This window comes from Euprymna scolopes, chromosome 5 (assembly GCF_053919585.1).
Source record: "Euprymna scolopes isolate OS-2025 chromosome 5, ASM5391958v1, whole genome shotgun sequence".
Lineage (NCBI taxonomy): Eukaryota > Metazoa > Mollusca > Cephalopoda > Sepiida > Sepiolidae > Euprymna > Euprymna scolopes.
Genome location: NC_136486.1, coordinates 4,575,297 through 4,598,559, shown reverse-complemented (window position 1 = coordinate 4,598,559; position 23,263 = coordinate 4,575,297). Strand labels below are relative to the sequence as shown.

General features: G+C 34.5%; 1 protein-coding gene and 1 pseudogene across 1 annotated transcript in view; both read right to left on the bottom strand.

Annotated features, from left to right (window-relative positions):
• Positions 1-23,263, bottom strand: part of LOC145276692 (RYamide receptor-like) — a 907,224-nt gene that overhangs the window by 156,110 nt on the left and 727,851 nt on the right. The window lies entirely within an intron of this gene.
• On the bottom strand, positions 7,347-7,495 carry LOC145277329 (U2 spliceosomal RNA; annotated as a pseudogene).

Here is a 23,263-nt window from a genome sequence, read left to right as displayed (position 1 = left end):
TTACCAGAGATAGACATCTGTCATCTTAGCACTGTATTAATTCCGCGAAGACAGTAAACTCAGTTCAATAAACTTAGGGTTGTTTCTGTTTTCAGATTGTGCTTACATTTCCTTGTGTAATTTTTTGGATTCGTAAATATCCTAAACATTTTACCTACCACAATTCGGATTTTGATTCTGATCAATCGAACTAAAGAATTTGAGCCCATAACCTCTTTAATTGGAAGCCATGTTTAATTTCAGAAGAGTTTCCCATGGGTAGTTATTCTATACTAGAACGTGAATCAATTTGATTCGTCAGTTCCTACCAACATCATTTATAAATAGAATCTACAAACTTTGAAAGAGTATGCCCGATTACTTATCAAAAACTTTTCAACAATTACACTAGCTGTCTCGAACCAACATTACTTAGGAGTGTTTCATTAGATTATATAGTGTTCTCCTAAGTGCCTGTCCTCGCTTTTAAAACCATTACTTTCTCAGTTAATCATTACTTAGAACTTCTACCTAGTCGTGGTTGACTGAACGAGAGCAAACTACCCTGTGAATTAAATAAAGGGTTCGTTCGAAATTCTGTGCTTATTTCCAAGTTCGACAGAAAGACTCTCGATTTTACCAGAAAGATTTCCGGGGGCGACAAAATAAACTTCAGAGATTACATCGACTCAGAAACGCAAAAATGAAAGGGTCACAAAACACAAATAAAATATCACTGGCAGAAAATAAAATATAAAAACGTAACTAAAATTTTAAATCACTTGCAACGTTAAAATTCAATAAAATATAAAATATTCACTCATAAATTAAAATGTCTTCAAATTTAATCAGAATGTCGATAAAATCAAAGGAATTAAAAAAACAGGCCAATAGAAAGTTATATTATGTACATTTTAGAAAATTTCAAACAACAATTTGGAAGACTCCACACAATACTACTCTTTAATTCCATTCAGTTTTACTCTTTTTTTATCCTTTATTTCTCCGCACATAGAAAGTGTCTTGCTTGTTTTTAATTCTTGAAACAAGCCGGAAAAAAAGTGATCAACTCATATCTAGAGAGATTATCGAGCCTTATACTAACCGCCATATTTTAGCATTATATTTTTCGGCAAACTCCGTTTTTTTTTTGCGGTGCTTAAAAGTTTCCAAACTTTTTTGTACAGGCATTTAAATTTTCTAATTGCTATACATCTTATGAGATGATTAATTTTTATGATTTCAATAAAATCAAATGAACAGCTACAACAGGAATTGGAATAAAAGTTGTGAAAACTATTCCCAATGATTTGACATTGTCTATTTACAAAAAAATGAATGTACAAGGTGCATTCAATAAATTTCCAGACTTCTTCGTATGGGCACTTATTAATAGTACACACATGAAACTCTAGTCCCCTTCGAAGTAATCTTCTCCTGTTGCAATGCACTTGTTGTAATGTTCCAATGATTTCTGAAATGCCTTAGGGAAGTCATCTTGTGTAAGCATGTCAATGAGCCCAGTCACAGGTTCTTTCATCTCCTCAATTGTCTCATAACGATAGCCTCTAAGGGTTTCTTTGAACTTAGGGAATAACCAAAAGTCTCAGGAAGCAAAGTCTGGAGCAAGAGAAGGCGAGAAACTGTCTTGACGCCCATCTTGGTTAAATAGTCTGTGACAAGGATGGAGTTGTGAACTGGTGCATTCGCGAAAATCTTTCGCCTCTTAGGTTCCTGGCGGATAATTGTGTGTACAATTCTCGAACTGACATAAAACTGCAATTATTGTCTCTATAGACACACGAGGTCTTTATCTATGAAATTCTTTATTTGTTCTGTCTTTTACTTCTCACACACTTCTCATCATTCTCCACAGACTTCATGCCATTCTTACATCTCTTATGCCACTCAAAAACCGATGCTCGATTTATGCTAGATGGTCCAAAAGCAGTCTGAAGCATTTCTACACGTTTCTGTGAATCCCGGTGGTGGTGGTCTGCACCAATTAAACACTGGCTGGCAATAACTAACCGATCTTAAACAATTATTCAATGGTATTTTTTGAATAATCTATTTTTATTCTAAGGGATGTTCAGGATGATAACGGTCAAATATAATGAGTATACTAACCACATTTATACTTAGAACTAAACTTATTTAAGTTAAAATAGAAAAAACCACATCGAAGCCAAAATAGAAAACACAGAAAAACAGTAAAAGTACACTCTGTGAACAAAGAAATGAAACAATAAACAACTTAACAGTTGAAATAAACAAAGCCAGAAAGAATATAAAAGCAAACACGACTGTGTGGGAAGACAGTACTCTGGAAGTTCTACAAACGACTGCACTCCGAACATCCAGCTAAATGGTACAATCACAAACTGTAGACAGTACTAGAAAACGAAAATCACAAAATCCATGGGACATAGAAGTAAAAAGAGATAAACTATTCCAAGCAAGGAAACAGAACGCCATAATAATTGATAAGAAGAAAAAAAATTGTCATATTTTAGATTTTGTCGTCCCAGCATAACACAGGATGACGATCAAAGAGACAGAAAAACGAAACAGAAATTAAAGATGGAACATAGGCAAAATTAATATATTAAGAATATTGGAGATAAACGGCAACAACCAGATATATTCTGACACTACATATATAGATAAGATTCACAGATTTAACAAAAGGTCTACAATAATATTGCGAGGTCTCTACTCGCGCTGAACGTCCATAGACTCCCCAGCAACAACATATTACATATGAAAGATGCCACTGTGGAATTTTCACAAGTCCCGCTTGCATAGTAAGATTAACAAAGCCCGCTAGCAGTCAACCCTCAATATTCAATTGGTATATAGAGTTGCCAGCAAGAACGAACACATTTAATTCTGATCGCCTCCTTCCACTTAAACGCGCAATGATTGTAAATGTTATTTGTATGCCTATAGTATTTGACATACGACATAATCACGTTGACACACCGGCTCCCGTTAGATCAGATAACAAAGTTAAGCAACGTTTAGCCTGGTCAATAAAATGGGTAACTATTTGGAAATTCCAGGTACTGTATGTGCTCTCTCGGCATTGTTTCCAGTCGTCCTGGACTTCATGCCACTGGACTCAAGCAGTGGCGATTCAGGAGAGGTGTAGTTGGGGTTCTGCAAAGCTTATTTCATAAATACACGCGCAACTACCATTATAGGGGGTATCCATTGCCTTTCGAGATTGAACGGAGGCGTTACCATTTGAGAATTCATAAAATTATAACATTTTATGATTCTGAAGTTTTCAGACGATGATTGATTCTGAATACTGTTCCCATTATGTCTATCAATTTCTGGAAACAATTCAACTGTCAGTTGAGTGGATATCATTAGATGAGAATTAATAAAAGCAACCAGAAACGCAAACATCAGCGGGCAAGGTTTTGGCTTCAACATTTTGAGATGCACAAGGAATGTTTTTTTCCGGTCATTCTTACTAAATGCAATTGGTTATTGGTTCGTGTGATTGGAATTGTCAAAGACAACAGTAAATGAACAAAGGATGCTTACTAACATATTCTTGCATAACCTTGGCATTATGAGTCGATGCATCATCTTGTTGACACTAGACTAGACACGCAGCATGCAAGATAGAAGACCAGAAACCAACATGTTTAGATAATCCTTAATTCTGATGATGCTTTCGAAGAGCAAGTGTTTTATTCTTCATTGCATAATTCAATCACATATACAGACATATGGAATAGAAGTGCACTTCCGATGATTGGATTTACTGTGAAGCTGAAATAGGGTCTTTAGGAAAGTTCGTTTTACATATTGACTATTGCTATATATATATATATATATATATATATATATATATATATATATATATATATATATATATATATATGTGTGTGTATGTATGTATGTGTGTGTTTGTGTCTTTGTGAATATGGTATAAGGTATACCTCCCCCTCCAAACAATGATGATATCACGATAAAAAACACTAGTCAACTACTTAACCAGGTTATACGTTTTTTTAACTATCATTGTAATTACTTTTGCTATTCAGCCCTTGGAGATCAAGCATTTTGTTGTGCGTTTTGACTAACTTCCAGAATTATGTGAAGTTATCTCCCCTGCGTTCCCTCTTCGTAGCTGAAATTTCCAAGATGACTGTTGTTGCGAATCGTCCTGACGAAGATTTGATTTTTCTCTCTAAAAAAATTACATATTCAAAGTAAGCGATTTTTCATGATAACTACATTTCATAAATGGCACGTACATTTGTGGGAGCCTTTCCTAGTCTCACACAAAAACACGCGTTCATATCTCAAGCCATATTTATTGTCATATTCATACGCGCACACAAACCTACGCGCACATGTACACACAAGTAGATATATTCACGTTCGCGTACATACACTCACATTCACGTGTATACACACACACACACACACACACACACACACACACGCGCGCTAATGTACGCACAGATGGAAAACGTCACTTCCCCTTTCAAAGGAAATCCACACATTCGCAAAAGACCACCGGAAGCAATTATAAAAGCAAGAGACAAGCTGTTTCCAGCCTTTTTCCGGACAAGATCTCGAGCTGAGAGGTTCGACGAACCAGCCGCCTCCCTTTCGGGATGCGCGTGCCTCACGTCCCCTGCTACTATGTATGGGGCACGAGCTAACAGACAGTATGTACACTTTATACGTTTTCTATCTCCATGGTCTGGATTGACTTTTTCTCACTCTCTCGCTATACTACAATAGACCGTCCTTCTCACCAGCTAACAGCGAGAGACGCACACCACACTGGATTGACTTTCTCTCTTTCTCTCTCAATGACAATAGACTTTCCTCCTCACCAGTAAACAGTGAGAGACGAACGCGAACATGAACACGTGTTGTACCCCTTTCTTTCATATGTTTCTTCACGAAATAAATCCTAGTTCGTTTAATTCAAGTAAACGCATTGTTCGTTCCTTCCTCAAAGCAATTCATTTTTCCTTTCCCAATTCAAATCATTTCTCATATTTTGTACGATTGGGGGATATATAGAGATCTTTTTAAAATTCGTTTTTTTAATGTCTTTGCTAAATTGCATCCAAACAAAGAAAATAATATCTTTCACCAAATTGATCGCAACCAAGGCAAAACTTATTGAACTACATTTTAATTTGTTTCCCCGCCCACCCAATTCTCCAGATCTGACACACAACAACTCCTGTCAGCTTGAGATGAATAAAGACGACTTTTACAGAAAATTCCTTATTTTTTGTTAGTTAGAGTTACTATTCGATCATCACTTAAAAACTAAAGAGTTAAACTTATTTTATTCTTAAATATATGATTAACAAACAGTGCATTACAATATACAAGTTTTTCCAGTTATACTGTAAAGTTGAATATGAGTAGAAATGTCCTTATAGGACCGAGTCTCAAGCCTGTTTATTAAGATGTACTTAGTTACAACAAAATTATAGTAACTTCTTTAATAACTGTTAGAAATAAAATAGTTAATCCTCAATTTATTATCTTTGTTATAAGTAAAGAGGGAAGGTTTCATTCGATGCAATCTCCAATAAGACAGCAACATTAGATTGATTGACAGGTGGCTGGACTCGTTAATTTAAGCGTCTATTTTGATAGTGCTCCTGTCTGTCTTTGTATCACTCCTATCATTGTCAACTCCAATAAAAATTCATTTTCGCAAACATGTATTCGTTAGTTACCTTTCGTCTAACCTCACGCACCGACCTTGTGTAATACGTATTTTTGGTTTGATCTTTAACGGCCTAAATGCCATTAAATATGTTATGTAATAAAACAGCACCTCTATCTATCTATCTATCTATCTATCTATCTATCTATCTATCTATCTATCTATCTATTTATCTATCTATCTATCTATCTATCTATCTATCTACCTATCTTTAACCGAGCGCATATGAGTGCATATAAAAATATCAGCAGCAGCTGAAATATGGAAGGTAAGCGATTGCATTAGCAGCGGGAGCAGCGTTTGAACGCGTATGCAAATTGGAAAGTATGCTCGTGCTTGCTTCTGAAGAAAAAGAAAAAAAAATCCTCACGTGGTCGGGAAGAAAAAATCGACGTTGAAAGGAACGGGCGTATAAAGTGGTAACGAGAATGTGCCGGCTGTGGTCAGTATGCAATCGGAAGAAAGAGAAAAGCGCCAAATTAGATGGACATATGGAAGCAAGAGACTTTTTAAGCGGTGGCGGGACAGGAAAGTGCCGGTAATAAACGCTTTTATTAAAACAGAAAAATACTAACCGGGTTTATTTGTATTCGTTTCTCTGTCCATTTGTGACGTTACATATCTATCTATCTATCTATCTATCTATCTATCTATTATATAAAAGAAACTCGTTTTTTGTGAGAGTACGTTCCCTACTGATTCGTAAACAACTGGGCCAATTAAAAAAAATCACACGAAGATATTTGATTTGTATGGAAGTTCACGTAAGTTCTTTTTTATCGGAGTGCTGTGGATTTGAGATGTTTTACCACCGCACAAGCAGAAAAGCCTAGTTTTTAAAATCAGCTGTAGATTCTTTTAAAAGATGGGGAGGGCGTTTTGAATTGAATGCTTTTTAGAGTACAATAAAAATGGTAATTGATTTTTGCATTTTAAAATTTAAGTCAATCTATTATGTACTGATAATGTTATAAAATCAACAGTAGATTCTCTACAGTGCAATGTAGACTACAATGTTTTGGGAATTAAGTCACTGCGGGGGGTTATGTGAAGATACACTCTGTGAATTTAGCGATAAACATGTCATTTTAATGTTTCATGCGAGGGACCAATGAAAAATTATATCCTAAAATTAAGCATGATAGACCAATAAAGAATGTTATCTCCAAATTAAAGGTGACAGACTAATGAAAACTGCTATTTCCAAAATAAGCATGAAATGAAACTTCAAAGTTAAGTGTGTTTGACAGACATAAATAGACCAACCGATCGAAAGAGTATCTTATTATTAGACGCATCTAAACAAACATACATCCAATTAATATACATAATAAGCACTTCCAACGTTATTTAAAATTGTAACAGAAGAAACGAACATGAATCTAGATAGAACAAGTCCGATAGCCATCAGTCGCGTACTCTTGTGTAATGAATGAATGCGTGAATATAGGATTGACATGAAATTCTTAAAGATAAATTAAAATGACCGAAAAATGGGCTGAATGACTTAAATAAATAAAAACAAATGACTTAGAATGACTTTAATGAACTTAAGGATGAATAGAATGACCTTAAGAATGACTGGAATCCTTCAAAAATAACTTGAATGATCTGGAGAATGACTTGAATGGCTTTGAGACTGACTGGTTGTAAAGTGGGTGATCATTTTACATTACATTAATACAGAAAAGTGATCCCCCACTTTATATCACAAAGTTACAAATATAAGTACAGCATGTAGTAAGGACAGATACTACACTTTGATCTTGGCCAAAAGGCCAAAAAAAGGGTATTTATTTGCTCCCCCACCGAGCAAATTAGGCACAAGGCTGATTTTTAATGTGAGGAGTGAAGGGAAAATGGGGACCAACTCCCCGGGGAGTAGGGGAGCTGGATAATGACAATTGGTATGAAGGGTTTCCCCTACATTGACCAAGGTCTTATATGTGGCGTTGCCCCCACATATGGTCTTTGCTTGCAGTATCTGCCGGAAGATACTACACTTTGATCTAGGCCCAAAGGCCAAGAAAAGCGTTATTTTTTTGCTCCCCCCACCGAGAAAATTAAGCACTAGGCTGATTTTTAATATGAGGAGTGAAGGGGAAATGGGGACCAACTCCCCGGGGAGTAGGGGAGCTGGATAGTGACAATTGGTATGAAGGCTTGCCCCTACATTGACCAAGGTCTTATATGTGGGGTTTCCCCCATATATGGTTTTGCTCGCAGTATCTACCGGGACGGATACTACACTTTGATCTGGGCCAAAAGGCCAAGAAATGCTGTATTATTTGCTCTCCCACCGAGAAAATTAGGCACCAGGCCGATTTTTAATGTAAGGAGTGAAGGGGAAATGGGGACCAGCTCCCCGGGGAGTAGGAGAGCTGGATAGTGACAATTTTTATAAAGGGTTGCCCCTACATTGACCAAGGTCTTATATGTGGGGTCGCCCCCACATATTGTCTTTGCTTGCAGTAACTGCCGGAACAGATACTACACTTTGAGGTATTTATTTGCTCCCCAACTGAGCAAATTAGGCACAAGGCCGATTTTTAAAGTGAGGAGTGAAGGGGAAATGGGGACCAACTCCCCGGGGAGTAGGGGAGCTGGATAGTGACAATTGATATGAAGACTTGCCCCTACATTGACCAAGGTCTTATATGTGGGGTCGCCCCCAAATATGGTCTTTGATTGCAGTATCTGTCGGAACAGATACTACACCCTGATCTTGGCCAAAAGGCAAAGAAAAGCTTAAAGCTAAGAACAACATCTATTAACAACAGACCTTTGATCTTATCCAAAAAGGCCAAGCACAAAAGTGTTACGGACAGACCGACAGACCGACCGACTGACTAACCGACTGACGGACCGACGTTGTGACTTATAGAGTCGCTTGCACGCGACTAAAAACTACTGCACGAAAAAGAAACTGCAGAATACGGTAATTTTCGTTAGTTTTTAATAGATACTCTTTCGAATGCTGGAAAAGAATTAATAGTAGTTGATCGTGGAAAATTGAAATGCTCTTCTTGTCAACGCGTCGTGATGTTTCACTGACCAGAATTCAGTGCAAATGATTTGAGACGATTGAACACGAACCCAGATTAAATGACGATGAAGCATAGCGAAACAAATCTGGCCCACCTCATTGCTTCAATGACAGGTTTCGATATATTAGTTAATTAATATATTTTTTATTTATTTTTTATTACATTTTCACCCCAAACAGGCACATTGCCACGTTAGTATAGGGAGCTACTATCAGGGGCAACAGCTAATGGGGTACTATGTAGGGAGTTGGGCGGCAAGATGCCTGAGGAATGCCCAATAAAAAAATGAATGTCTGACCTCATCAGTGGTATACCAGGCTAGGATATTCCCAGTAGAGAACCCAAGGGACGAAAGATTCTACATAGGTAGTACCCAAATGACTTTCAAAAATAGATTCTATGGACATACACGCTCGATGAATAATCAAACATACGAAAAGGACACTTCCTTATCGTTATATTACTGGAAATTAGTTAGAGAAAATAAAACACCTGGTATAGAATGGAAGATTATTAGAAGAGCCAATACTTGCCACTCATTGAACTCACCATGTCCATTATGCTTATCAGAAAAACTTGAGATAACTAGGTTTAAAGATAGGGATAAATTATTAAATATTAAACAAGAAACTGCTATATCCTTCAAACAATTCAGAATGCACGCACTTAAAGAACTCTAAATTTGTAAACCAAAACAACTATGAGTACAACTAACCTCCACCAAATAACCCACCAAAGAGGATAAGTGAGGTCGCAACTATGATCCTACCCGTATGGATTACATAAGTCGCTTAATATTCTACTTCATCAAGCAGCTATGATATTACTAACCTAAATAAATACCTGTATGAAAGTATATTTGAACCAAACGAGTAATAGATTGTTTGGGTGAACCTCGTAATAATGTATGCATGTGGATATTTTTGTGTGTGTGCATGTATGGATATATGATCTTATATACCTGGGTAGGAAAATTAATTAAAAAAAAAGGATAAATGAATAAATAGATAAATAGATAAAAGAAAGTAAGGAATGAAGGGTGGATGAAGGAAAAGGGAATAAAGAAATAAGGGTGAATGAATAAAGATGAAGGTAAGTACTACAATATATAAGCTTGTATACTCAGTTTGTATAACCTAAATACTCTGATTTCTGTCATATGTTATTATATATTATTATTGTATCGTTATACATCTTATGTATATCTGCGTAACCATCGAAAGAGTGCTTGCTTAATATGAGGATAGGCCAATGAACTTCAAGCTGAATTCACTATAAATTTTTCCGTAGTATAAATTTTTCCGTAGTAAAAAAACCTACAACTTAGGAAAAGGTAACAAGCGGGTGTTACCGGGTAATATAACTATGCGTGTGGAGTTTGATAGAAAAGGAGAATTATGTATTAAATGAGTTCATGTCTATTTCTAGTTTAGATGTATCATTTGGTGGCAGGGTATATGTATATATGTCTGTATTTTGTGTAAGTATGTATGTATAAGTGTATTTATGTATGCGTGTATGTTTGTGTATGTTTATATGTGTTATATGTGTGTGTATGTGTATGTATGTGTATGTATATGGATGTATATGTATATATATGTATGTATGTATATATGTATATATATATGCATATATATCTCTGAACTATTAAAATAGGCTGCCTCGTATATGATAGTTGTAGCAATGTATATTACAAGAATGTATGGGTGTCTGAGTGTATATGTATGCATGTTATATATGGATATGTACACCCGTGTGGACTGTAGTGGCATGTTGTTTCATATATAAAGGGGTCACCACACTACTGAAGTAAAAAGGCACCTTATTATTATTGAAAAAGGTATTTGCATTTGTGCATGTATTGCTGTGTTTTTCTGCGTTGTGCGTGAGCGAGTTTCTGTGTGTCCCTGCGCGTGTGTGTATGTGGGTGTATGCGTGGGTCTGTGTTGGTATCTATATGTGTATGTGTCTCGTATACGTCTGTGGAGATTTGGAGACACGAGTGGATGGGGATGTTGTCTGCGCCTGCGGATGGTCTGAATGTGTGTATGTATTGTGTGTATGCTGGTGCGCGTGTGCGTGTGCGTGTGTGTACACGTATGTGTGTATGTATATGTGTATATACGTGTATATATGTATGTGTGCTTATATATATAGATGTGTGTACGTGTGTATGTATGTGTATGTATGTATATATATGTATATGTGTGTATATGTATGTGTGTGTATGTGTATATGTATGCGCATGTATATGTGTATATATATATATATATATATATATATATATATATATATATATATATATATATATATATATGGGTTGATTTGTGGGGACGTGTATCCAGTTGGGGTCCACGGGTTTTGGGGTTCCCAATCGTACAGTCTTATTATTGTTATCAATATTACAAGAATTATTATTAGGATTATTAGTGGGATTAATATTAGTTTTGATATAATAACAGTCATGATGTATGGTACCCAAGTGTGTACATGGATATCTGAGTTTAAGATTCCGCGTATGGATATTACTACGTATGTAGGTATAGATGTAAACATGTTATAAATGTATGTGACCATTATATGTCTATGTATGTGTGTATGTGTGTATATATGCGCGGGTGTAGCAAAGTTATACGTATATTGATACATATGTGTACATGTGGAGTTTTGATAACTTCCGAGGTTTTATGTTTATTTTTATTTTGTTTGTTTATTTGTTTGTTTATTTGTTTTTGTTTTGTTTTTTTGTTTTATTTATTTGTTTTATTTACCTTATTTTAATTTTAATTTTGTTCTTGCGTAGTTATAGTTATTGCCTAGTTTCAGTGCGTGTGTGGAAGTAAAATAAAACGAACAGCATATAATCGCTTCTGAATATCTGTATTAACGTGTGTGTGTGTGTGTGTGTGTGTGTGTGCATGTATGTGTGTGGATGGGTGTAGATTGAAAGACACCGGTCAGTACTCAGTGACCATAGGAAATGTTTTTAATTTACGGACTGCAAGACAAAAATACTAAATTCTCAAGTATCTTATGGCATAAAAACCAAAAGATGGGATAGATAAAAAGAAAGGGCAATGAAAAAGAAGATATTTATTATCTTCAAAGACCTCACTTATCCTCCCCCCGCTTATGACTCCCACCCAGGTTACATTCTAACTTTATAAACGGAATAGGAAAATGTTTTTGTTTGAAATATCAGTTCTCGACGGTAATTCTTGGCCTGAAGACGTAGTCCCCCTGTTACATGATAAGGGCTGTCCCCTTTTCATGTAAGTATAAAAATAGAGAGATTAGTTAAAATGAAAATCAAATAGCAATAGACGAAATTCGAACCTCGTAATTTAGGTTTAGAAATAGATTACATGTGAGAATTTAAAAATGTAAAACAAACGCTTGTTTAGAATATAGATAAAATATTTCAAGAAAAGAATGTGAACTGTCAAGTTTGTTATGAAATTTTAAATTGAAAGAATGCAGCTTATAAGATAATGCTTTTAACATATTGGAAAAATAGGTTACTGAGTATAGGTTAAAATTCCTTTTGTAGAAATAGGAAACGTTTTGGACACGTATGTCCAGAACACGTGAAAGAAGGCACATGTTTTAACATGTGTATGACGTCACGGAAAATAGAAAGTTCTAGTTATAGAGAAAAAACTTTAGAGTAAAAGAAGACGGTCAGAGAGACAGTCAGTCGTCTAGGAAGCGAGACGTCACTTTGAAACTAAAATGTGAAGCTTTGAATTCTTGATGATGGAAATCACGGCCGGTCGTGAAGAAATAAACCTCATCATGTGTTTTATAAAAACGTCGTCTTGTCTTACGATTCTTACAAAAAGGTAAAGTGAAAATTGTATTATATATTTGTGTTATAAAATGTCGTTTCATACACATCTCGACATGTCATATCCATAATGTGAATCAACATCATCATGTCTACACAATGTCCGAACAGTGAACACTGTCTCCTCACTCCAAGGGCTTCTTCCCTTTCTTCTTCTACACGTCTAAGTAATGAACAGTTTTAATATAAATATGAATCTACAATAAAATGAACAATCTCTCTCTCTCTGAGTCTCTCAACATCCCTCTCTGTAATAAGACAAACTCTCACTAAGACTCGTATCTTTACTAATAAGAACTCACGTAACATACGCACAAGTGGTAAATTCGTCTAATAATAATAATAATAATAATAATAATAATAATAATAATAATAATAATAATAATAATAATAATAATAATAATAACTATATAACACCCCAAAGCGGGTGATTACAGAAACATGTATGCACATATGTAGCCATTAATGTTTGTATAAATAAATGTAATATATATATATATGTATATATATATATATAGATATAAAGTGAGAAAGAAAGAGAGAGAGAGAGAGAGAGATCTTGATATATATATATTTTTTTTCTCACCGTGTCTTTTCCCCCATTTTTCTCTCTGCATTACAAATTTTTCATTCTTTCCCTCAGTCCTCGTTTTTTCTTTCTATTTATCCCCCCGACTTATTTTATCCTCTCTTTTCCTAATTTTTTAATAAGTATTTTTTTTTTATAAATACAAAAAATAATTGTGGATTTATCACACTATTTCACTCAAAAACTTACCTGTTACTTAGCTCTCCTCATTTGAAAAAACCCTTGCTAGTTGATATAAATTCATAATGACATTAGGATAAGAATCGATTTGTGCTATGAAAAAACAGTAATTTTTTGTTACATTTGTTACATTTGTGACATTTCATACTGACTAAATAAATTTCTCTTTTTCAGCTCAATATAAAGTGAATTGCTCGATTTATTTTTAGTCTAATTTTGTCCTGTTTCATATTTTACTTCATATGACGTGTAGGACCATACATTATTGTTATTAATAGATCTAATCTATTCAAAGAATTAATTTTATCCGTTCAAAGTGATCATTCTTCCAGTCTATCTATCTATCTATCTATCTATCTATCTATCTATCTATCTATCTATCTATCTACTTATATAGATTAGTGTATGTGCGTGATTTCGTTCCATATGGACTCCTATATATGTCAATATTTGGAAATTTCATCCAAATGTACCTCATGTGCCTGGCAGTTTTCTTAGATAGATTTTTGTATCAGAATGTCCTCGGTAAGTATCAATAATCGATAATCAAAATATCCGAGAAAAAAAAAACAAGCGATTTTCACTAAAGTTAACGCATCATTCAGTTGGTCCACAACTAAAGCAGGCAAATAATTGATTTAATTGACAAATCGTCGATTTCACAGATTTTGTTTACAATAAAATATGGGGTTGTGAAACACTTGCTCATCCTCATTTAATTCCAGGCACCGTTGTGTATCTTTGGTAATATATATATATATATATATATATATATATATATATATATATATATATATATATATATATCTGGGTAGTTTTTTGTATATATCCACTAGAAGCGGTGTGTGAGATTTGAAAATAAAATAAGATACGTATTGAATACGTTTGAAACCTAATAACTGCAACGCAAAATTTTTATAAAATAAACGGATGCTTATTTTTAAAGAAATATATTTCGGAGCTATACTCCTTTGTCAATCTATATATTTTTCCCACTTTTTCTCCGCCATCATGTCGAGCGGAAGAATGTTCAATGAATTAAGTCCACGTGATGTTAGCTGCGGGGTTTTTATGTAGTCGGATAGTCGCGCGGTTTGCAAATCTGAGTAGTTTTTTGTTTATATCCATTAGATGCGGGTGGGAGGGTGGGTTTAAATTCCCCCATATATATATATATATATATATATATATATATATATATATATATATATGCGTGTGTGTGTATATATATATATACATATATGCATTATATATATATATATATATATATATATATATATATATATATATTCAGCCACTCTGATGAGTCGTGCATGACGAAACACGTGTCAGTGGATAATTATATTTTAAAAATAATATATATGACGCTCCTCATTAAAGGGGGTACCAGATTGGTCAATGGGAAATTCTTCCCAACAAGCATTTAGGTAAAAATGCACTTTCGTATAAATACGTGAATTCATTCAAGAAAGTCTCGCTAACAAAAACAAATAAAAACACACACACACATATATATATATATATATATATATATATATATATGAGAATAATGGAAATAGTATTCCGACGAGAGAGCGATAACAAAGGGACAAACCAAATTATGTGTTCATCAATTTTTCGTCTTTATTGTGAAATTCCTCTAGATGAATTAAATTAAGACAAAAAAAAAAAAACACACACACACACACACACACACAGGTATAAATATTTAAAAATATATTTTAGATGTAATGAAATGTATAACCTTGTTCCATTTCATATACGAAAACGTTGTTAGGAATTTCTAAAAAGGGGGATATATATCATTTTTGGAATAATATTTACAAAAGACTCTTTTATGTATATTTACATTAAAAAGTTGAAAGATTTTTATGGATGCACTACGAACTCAGTCAGCAATTTTTTAAAGTTTTTTTTAGATTGCAGTAAAATAAAACTGTTTTTCTTTTTTCCTCTCACCATATGAATACTTTATTATCTCGTATGTTGGAACAGTCTACAGGTTGACATGAATCAATAACTAATACAAACGATACTACAAAAAATTGTATATTTTGATACTCTATTAAAGTATGTTATCAATGAATTTTAAGTGCATTTTACTTTTATAAGCATCGTATCAATTGGATGACAGATGCAGAGAAAGTGCAGCTTTCAATTCAATATTCAATTTCTACTGAAACTCATTATTTATGATTAGAGGAACGGTCGCATTTATCGTCGGATGCGCGTATTTCAGCATCACCTACCATCATTTATTTAAAATGCACATACAATTTTTATTACAAACACTTTTCGACATTTCGTAACTGTCTTAATTGTTATGAATTCAAGCAAATATTCGATTAATAAAACACACAATAATATACGAAGTGCCTTAAATCCAAACATTTTGTACAAGCATTGTTGTAGACTCTTGAAAATTCAGTATGTTATTACTAATCATCTTATGAGATGACTGATCAATGTTTATGATTTCAGGTTCAAATGAACAGTTATAACAGGAATTGGAATACATCCTACTAAAACCTGATTGTTATAGCTGTATATAGGTGAATTTCAAAAATGCAATCTGGACGTGAGTATTCTTTAGAAGGACGATATTCAATAAAATTCTGTATAAACATGGAATTGATGCCTCCGTTTAGTCTTGAAAGACAAAGGATACTCCCTATAGGGGCAGTTGCGCGTGTAATTATGAGGCGAGGGTTGCGCAAACACCCAACCATACCTCTCCTGAATCGGCACTGTTTGAGTCCAGTGGCAAGGAAAAGTCCAGGACGACGATATATATATATATATATATATATATATATAGTCATCCACATACAGTACTGTTTCGCTGTTTCACAGCTCATCAGTGCGGCTAGACAGGCAACTACCTCAAGCCAGGATTGAAACCCGACCGTTTGTACGGCAGTCAAGGCTCCTAACCATTACGCTATTGGCGGCTGCTTGAACGAGTAGTGAGTTTAACGATGTTTTGATATATATATAAAAGTTCCCATACAAAAAAATCTGGAAACTTATTGAAGGCACCTCGTAATATTCAAATGAAAAACATAATGCTATAATATTCGATAAAATACAGTGATTTTCAATACAAATCTTTCCGAAATACTATTCCCTAGTTTTTAATTGGATACTTTTTATTGACTATAATTTCTTGTAGATTTACAGGGTTGGACGATAAATTGTCGCCCTAAAAATAACAACATGATTCCATTTCCGTTTGATGAAAACCGGTACAAATCCCAAGAGCGATAAGATCCTTCTATCATCTCTGATAGTGACACAATGTCTAACGAGCGAGATCGGAGATGCGCCGCTATGCTCTCTACTGATGCAAGTGATAACAGTACCATTCCGAGCACCCATAAAATGCATCGCTGGATTGCCACGAATAACAGACGTTCCCAACAACGTTTAGGGTGTTTGGTGTGGTTTCAAGTAAGGGCCACATCATGTCACCTCACATTTTCTAAGTCGGCTTTAAAGTCAACACCAAAGTGTACTTGGATGTGCTGAAGGGTGGGGTGATCCTTTGGTACAATCAGGTAGCCGCTGGCAAACCCTAGGTGTGGCAGCAGGACTCGGTGCTGGCCCACAAGTCCAAAGAGACCCAGGCTTATCTTCAACAGGAATGCTTCGACTTTGTCCCCTTCTCTCATTGAGCTCTCTTCTCCCCAACCTTAAGCCACTGGACTACTTCGTTTTGTCATACGTAGAGAACATCACCAACATGACCTCCCACAACACCAAAACCAGCCTGATCGCCGTCATCCGCCAAGCTTTTGCCGGTGCTGAAAAGGCATGTTCCTAGTTCTTGACCCGTAACAAGGCGATGCCTGCGGCTGAAAGCAGCTACATTGAATAGATGTCAGCTCTACCATATAATCGAGGTACCTGAATTGATTTTTTTTTCAGTTTTTGGTTTTGAAGTAGTGTTGTTTTCTTTTATGGCGATAAATTTGTCGTTCCACTTTGTATGTTCAACTTAACCTAAATAGGAAACGTTTGGAGCTAAATTCACACCCATGCTCCTTTTACAAACATGGCGACTTATACACCTGCCGAAAGCCGAAGTTTACATCGACCGAAACGTTGTGCAAATAACACGGAAGATGAGAACATTTTCCCTGATAAATCTAAATAATACACATATAAGATCTTTTTTTTACATAGGCATCACCACTTATCAAGGCCAAGAGGCCACTCAAGGATAAGGGTTAAAGAGTGTACAGTAGAAATTGGACAACATAGTAATCATTAGTAATGAAAATTTGGTAAATTTGATAACTTATATGGAACGGCTCATCAAGAACTTATTTACGTTAGACTTGAACACAACCATATTGTAGTCAGCCGGAAAGCAGGAAAACGGAAGACAATTCCACAGGCGTGCAGTTTTAAGAAAGAAGCTTTGTTCATGGAATCTACGTTTAGGTTTAGGCACAGATAAAGAGTGGGGGGGGGAATTATTGATAGTGTGTACAGCTAGACGAGTGTTTCTTGTGAAAGTTTGGCGAGGGGGGACCATAGATTGAAGCTCAGTTTTCCATGAAAATAACGATACATCAGAGACAAACTCGCAACAACTCTTCTGTGAGATAGAGGTTGCAAGGAAGAGAAAAGGGGCATCTCCTATGAGGCTACGAAGTCTATTTTGAACTCTATCAAGGCAGGACAAGTCCTTCAACCTATTTATATAGAGTTATAAAATGTTTTGGATTCTGAACTTTTGAGATGAGGATTCGTATTATTTGAATTTCTCAGACTACCGTTCTCATCTTAAATGCTAACTTTTCTGTCGATTTAACCTTCAACCTTTTTTTTTTTGTATATATGGTAATCTTTCTGTCGAACTCGGGAATCTGCCCTGAAATTTCGAACGGAACCGTTTATTTCATCCACAGAATAGCATGCTCTCGTTCCGTCAGTTTCTAAGTAATTCCCGATTGTATTTTGAATGTCGCCCGCACTGAGAATTAAACCTTCAATCTCCAGAGGAGTGTAACTTGTGCAAATGTAAATACCAAGTACTTTATCCACTACGCTTAGAGTCCTTGCAGATTTCCGAGTTCGACAAGATATACATGAGGAAGGTCGGAGGTTACATCGGCTGAAACGTTATAAAAATAACTCTCAAGACGAGAACAGTTGTCCGAAGAATTCAAAGAATACGAATATCTCACAATGTTTGCAACTGCATCCTATTTGCTTGCGTGCAGAGTTTCGAACTCAGACAAAATTCCCAAATGTTATCTCGTCTTGATTGGACTAATACTACATGCACTCTAAAGGTGAAGTTGTTGCTCCGGAAATTCACCAGATAATAAGAAGGGTCGTAGTGATCAAACGGCGCTGTCAGATTCCCGTTGTAATTATCACGCGAGAGCAAGGTGTGAAACGTAATTAGATCCTAAGCTAAAAAAAAAAAAAGAAAAAAAAAAGCGAATAATTTAAATCTCGGCCATTTCCTTTTTTGGGAGTGGTGATTTTTTATGCTTGGTGGCATGCAGCTAATTTATATTCAAATTGAAATGTTTTTCCTTTCTAAGGAATTTTGATTTTAATCATCCCAAAATAAGGCATCTTGCCACAGTGGTGTGAGGACTACTATTTGGGATTGTACCCACAGAAGCACTATGTAGGGAGTTGAGCCCCAAGATGTCTATTCGCATTGCATTTTAATTTCTGCATGTAAGTAGAGCCAGAGAAGCAGGATAAAAGTGGGGGGTTCGAAGTTTAAGGGAAGAAACTAATATAGTAAAAAGCTTTCAGGTATGTAGAGACCCCTAGAGTGAAGGGGTGGAATTTTGCCGCCTGTAGGTTTTGTCGCAGAAGTACTATGAGTTCATCAGAGTACATTCTTTTAAAGGAAGTGGAAACCTGGTTAGTGTTTCATCTCTTACCTTTCCATTCTCCTTGATCATTCACGACGATTTGGGGTTGAGCCAGTCAGTGTGTATACCACGATCTTTTAGTGGGGGAATGTAGATTATGTATAAGTTTGGGATTTTAGTTTTCTAGCTTGTACGTGATGTTTCTTTCTATCCTTTGTTTCCATTGGACTGGTTAGTGTTTGTAGTCTGTTTCGCATTTGAAGGTTTTCTTTAATATTACAGATGTTTATATTATTACTGCTATATAGTCATAGCACCCCCCCTGATTCTAATTTCCAAAACGTTTTTCCAGCTTCTTCAGGACTTTTTCTAGTGATCCTAATTAATACGCTGTATTCTCATTTATATTCATGTAAGCTATAGAATTGCGTAAGTTATTGCATTTTCTAAATCAATTAAACAGTAGACGAATGTGTGTGTGTAAATATCTAACAGGTAAACTCTTAAACTACTGGTTACATAAGAGTGAAATTCTCAGGAAATAATATTCATGCAGCAAGGATGGTTTATAGCGAATAATATGTTTGCTTACATGTCTATCGAATTCAGGCATCGGCAAATTTACATGTAGAATATTTATTAAACATTAGCTGACATTTTAGTTTTGTATGCGCATGCGCGTACATTCGTTTTTTTCTCAGGCTGGGACAGTCGGTTTTATTTTTTAATTTTTTATTTATTTCAATTCTAACTGATGACACCAACTCATTTTTTATGTCTTTGTATTATATATATATATATATATATATATATATATATATATATATATATATATATATATATATATATATATATATATATAATCTTACGTAATTTTCACTCGCGGTTTGAAATTTGTAAATATGAAAACAAACCTATATATCTTTTTTATGATCTCATATTTACTTTATATCATACATATTTTTAAGAAAGAAGGGGGAGAAGACATACGGAATACGGGCCGTGCTGGAATAATAACGTTATTATTTAGAAAGCCATTCTTAATATGGAGAGGGGAAGGTATTATTTAAACTATTCTATACTTTCACCTAACAATTTATTAAATAAGAAACTGACATGTATTATCTCTATTTTTGTTTAGTATTAGTTAACATTAAATATCCGTTACTCAATCCAATTTCTTGATTAGTTTACTGTAAAGCAAGTGTTGCCTAATCACTAACTGCACTTTGAAATATTTATTTTTTGAGTAGCATGGATTTTAAATAAGGTGCTTCTACAGTGTATTATCCATATTAAAAAATACAAACAATTTATAATGAAATCATCTATTTCGAAAAACTGCTGAGTCATTTTCCGGAAGTAATGTCGTGTTGATGATGGTGGTGGAGGGGGGGGCAAGCACGATTATGTTGCTTTTAAAAGTACTCTGGAGGCCGCCAGGGTTTACAAAACCTTCTTTTTTAAGGTGAGGTTGGGGTTGTGGTGAATTAGTGTCTGTTCATTCTCCCAAGCATTACCACCACTTTTTCTGTTTATGGAGAGGGGGCCAGTAGGTTATTTCGCTGAAATGCTGCGTCAGAACAGATACTACACTTTGATCTTAGCCAAAAGGCCAAGTAAGCGTAATATAGTTTTCTACCAGGCATTGCATCCTTTTTTAAAAAAAAATACAAAATAATCGACACAGTATATATTTTAAGAGGTGGGGAGGGGAATATGGAGTAAGTCCCGGAAATGGCTGAATCAGTTTATGATCTAAAAATTACTTTATTTCACATATATTTTTAACAATGAGGAGAGGGATATGGGAAATTGATGAAAAAGTTTACGATCTCAAAATTATTTTATTTTCATATATATTTATAAGAGACAAGGGGATATCAAGTAAGTCCCAGAAATAGCTGAGGCAGTTTGTGATCTGAAATTTCGTTTATTTAATATCTATTCTTAAGAGAGGGGTGATATGGAGTCAATTCCGGAAATGGCTGAAGCAGTTTACGATCTCAAAGTTTCTTTATTTTTTATTTATTTTTAAGAGAGATGGGATAATATGGAATCAGTCCCGGAAATGGTTGTAGAACTTTACGATCTCATATTTACTTTATTTCATATAGATTTTTGAAGACAGTAAGAGGGAAAACTGACACACGGAATACGGGCTATGCTGAAATAATAACATTATTTAGAAACCCATTCTTAATATGGAGGTATCTTTTTAAATATTCTGTACTTTCAACTAGCAATTTAATAAATAAAAACTGACATACGAACTACGGACCATGCTGAAATAATAACGTTATAATTTAGAAAGCCATTTTTAATATAGGGAGAAGAGGGTATTTTTTAAAACTATTCTGTACGTTCATCTAACAATCTATTAAATAAGAAACTGATATACAGAATACGGACTGTGCTGAAATAATATTTACATATTTATTTGGAAAATCTGCTGAGTCCTATTCTAGAAATGATATAATCTCATTTAAAATTATAATGTCGATGGTGTTTGTGGTCGAAAAGAAACACAGTAATGACGAATTTTCTATTGAAGCAAGTGTTACCTAATCACTAACCAAGACAATGTATTTATATATTATGTATTTAGGTGGAAATTCTAATGATTCATCTTCTAATAGTGAATTATTTTTTTCTTAAAATTATGATGGCCTTGGTGGGAAGAGAAATTAGTTCATCTGTATATGTTGTATAATACCTGTCGAGAGTACGTTGAATTGTTTCATATATATATATATATATATATATATATATATATATATATATATATATATATATATATATATTTACATTACTCGTCAGAGGGTAAGAAAATTATTAAATATATGTGTTGTGCATTATCCTAGGAATTATAAAATTATTTAATATTCGTGTTGTTAATCACATGCCTTAGGGAAGTTAAAATGATTTCATACATAATTTGTGTAATTCACGTCTTTCATTAGGTAAAATATTCTTTTGCTCGAAATAGCAAATGATATATAGACATATAAAAATTCCTCTCTCCTAAGAATAAAAGATATGTTCAAACTTCATTTTTCTCATTGTTTTGTTATACGATCCTGAGGAACGCCGGGTAGGCCTGCTAGTATTAAATAAATAATTAGCATTTCTGATGACTTAAGAAAAACAACTTTCGGTTGAGTTTTATTTACAGTGGTGAATTAAAAGTCGTCTTGCTTCAGCTTACTACTGGAAATGATTTGTATGAAAGTTATATAGAGGCAATGCTTTTATTCACTAACTTTTGATGGATATGTATATTATTTTTTATTTATATCAGACTATACAGACAAGTACACACATATATATCTACACACACACACACAATATATATATATATATATATATATATATATATATATATCTTAGCAGTAACTATCTTAGTTGTATAGGACGCGTGACTTGTCACATAGTAGAATGTAGAACTAGATAAAATATACAAATTAAAATCGAGGCATAGCCAATAGACTGCGCCTGGCGTTGTCCGTTGTCGATGCAATTGCTCGATTCCATCTAATTCTGGGCTCTAGCTTTATCATGAAAAAAGTATATCTGAACGGGTATTTATATGTAGAAAAAGCGGTTCATCCTTCGTAGAGACGTGATGTCCCTCAACAAATAGGTTGTTCCGAAATCGTGTCTGGGGTGTAGGCTAATTTCAGTTAATGTTTGTAAGGAGAGAAGATGCTAGGTAACATAATAGAAATGCGACGTCTAGCGATAGCTACATTAAGAGATGCCAACCTCTCTCTCTGTGTGTGTGTATATATATATGAGGTGAGGTGTTAACTTCTGTGTGTGAGGTGTTAACTTCTGTGTGTGTATATATATATATATATATATATATATATATATATATATATATATATATATTATAAGGTAAAATTAAAGCCAAGAACAATGCGAGATTTTTTTTTTATAGAGTAAAACTCTAAACAATAGTAATTTTTTTTTTCCGTTGTATCCAATGGTGTTTTAGATCTCAATATATTTCAGAGTTATTAGTCCTTTTTCAAGAGAAGACAGCGG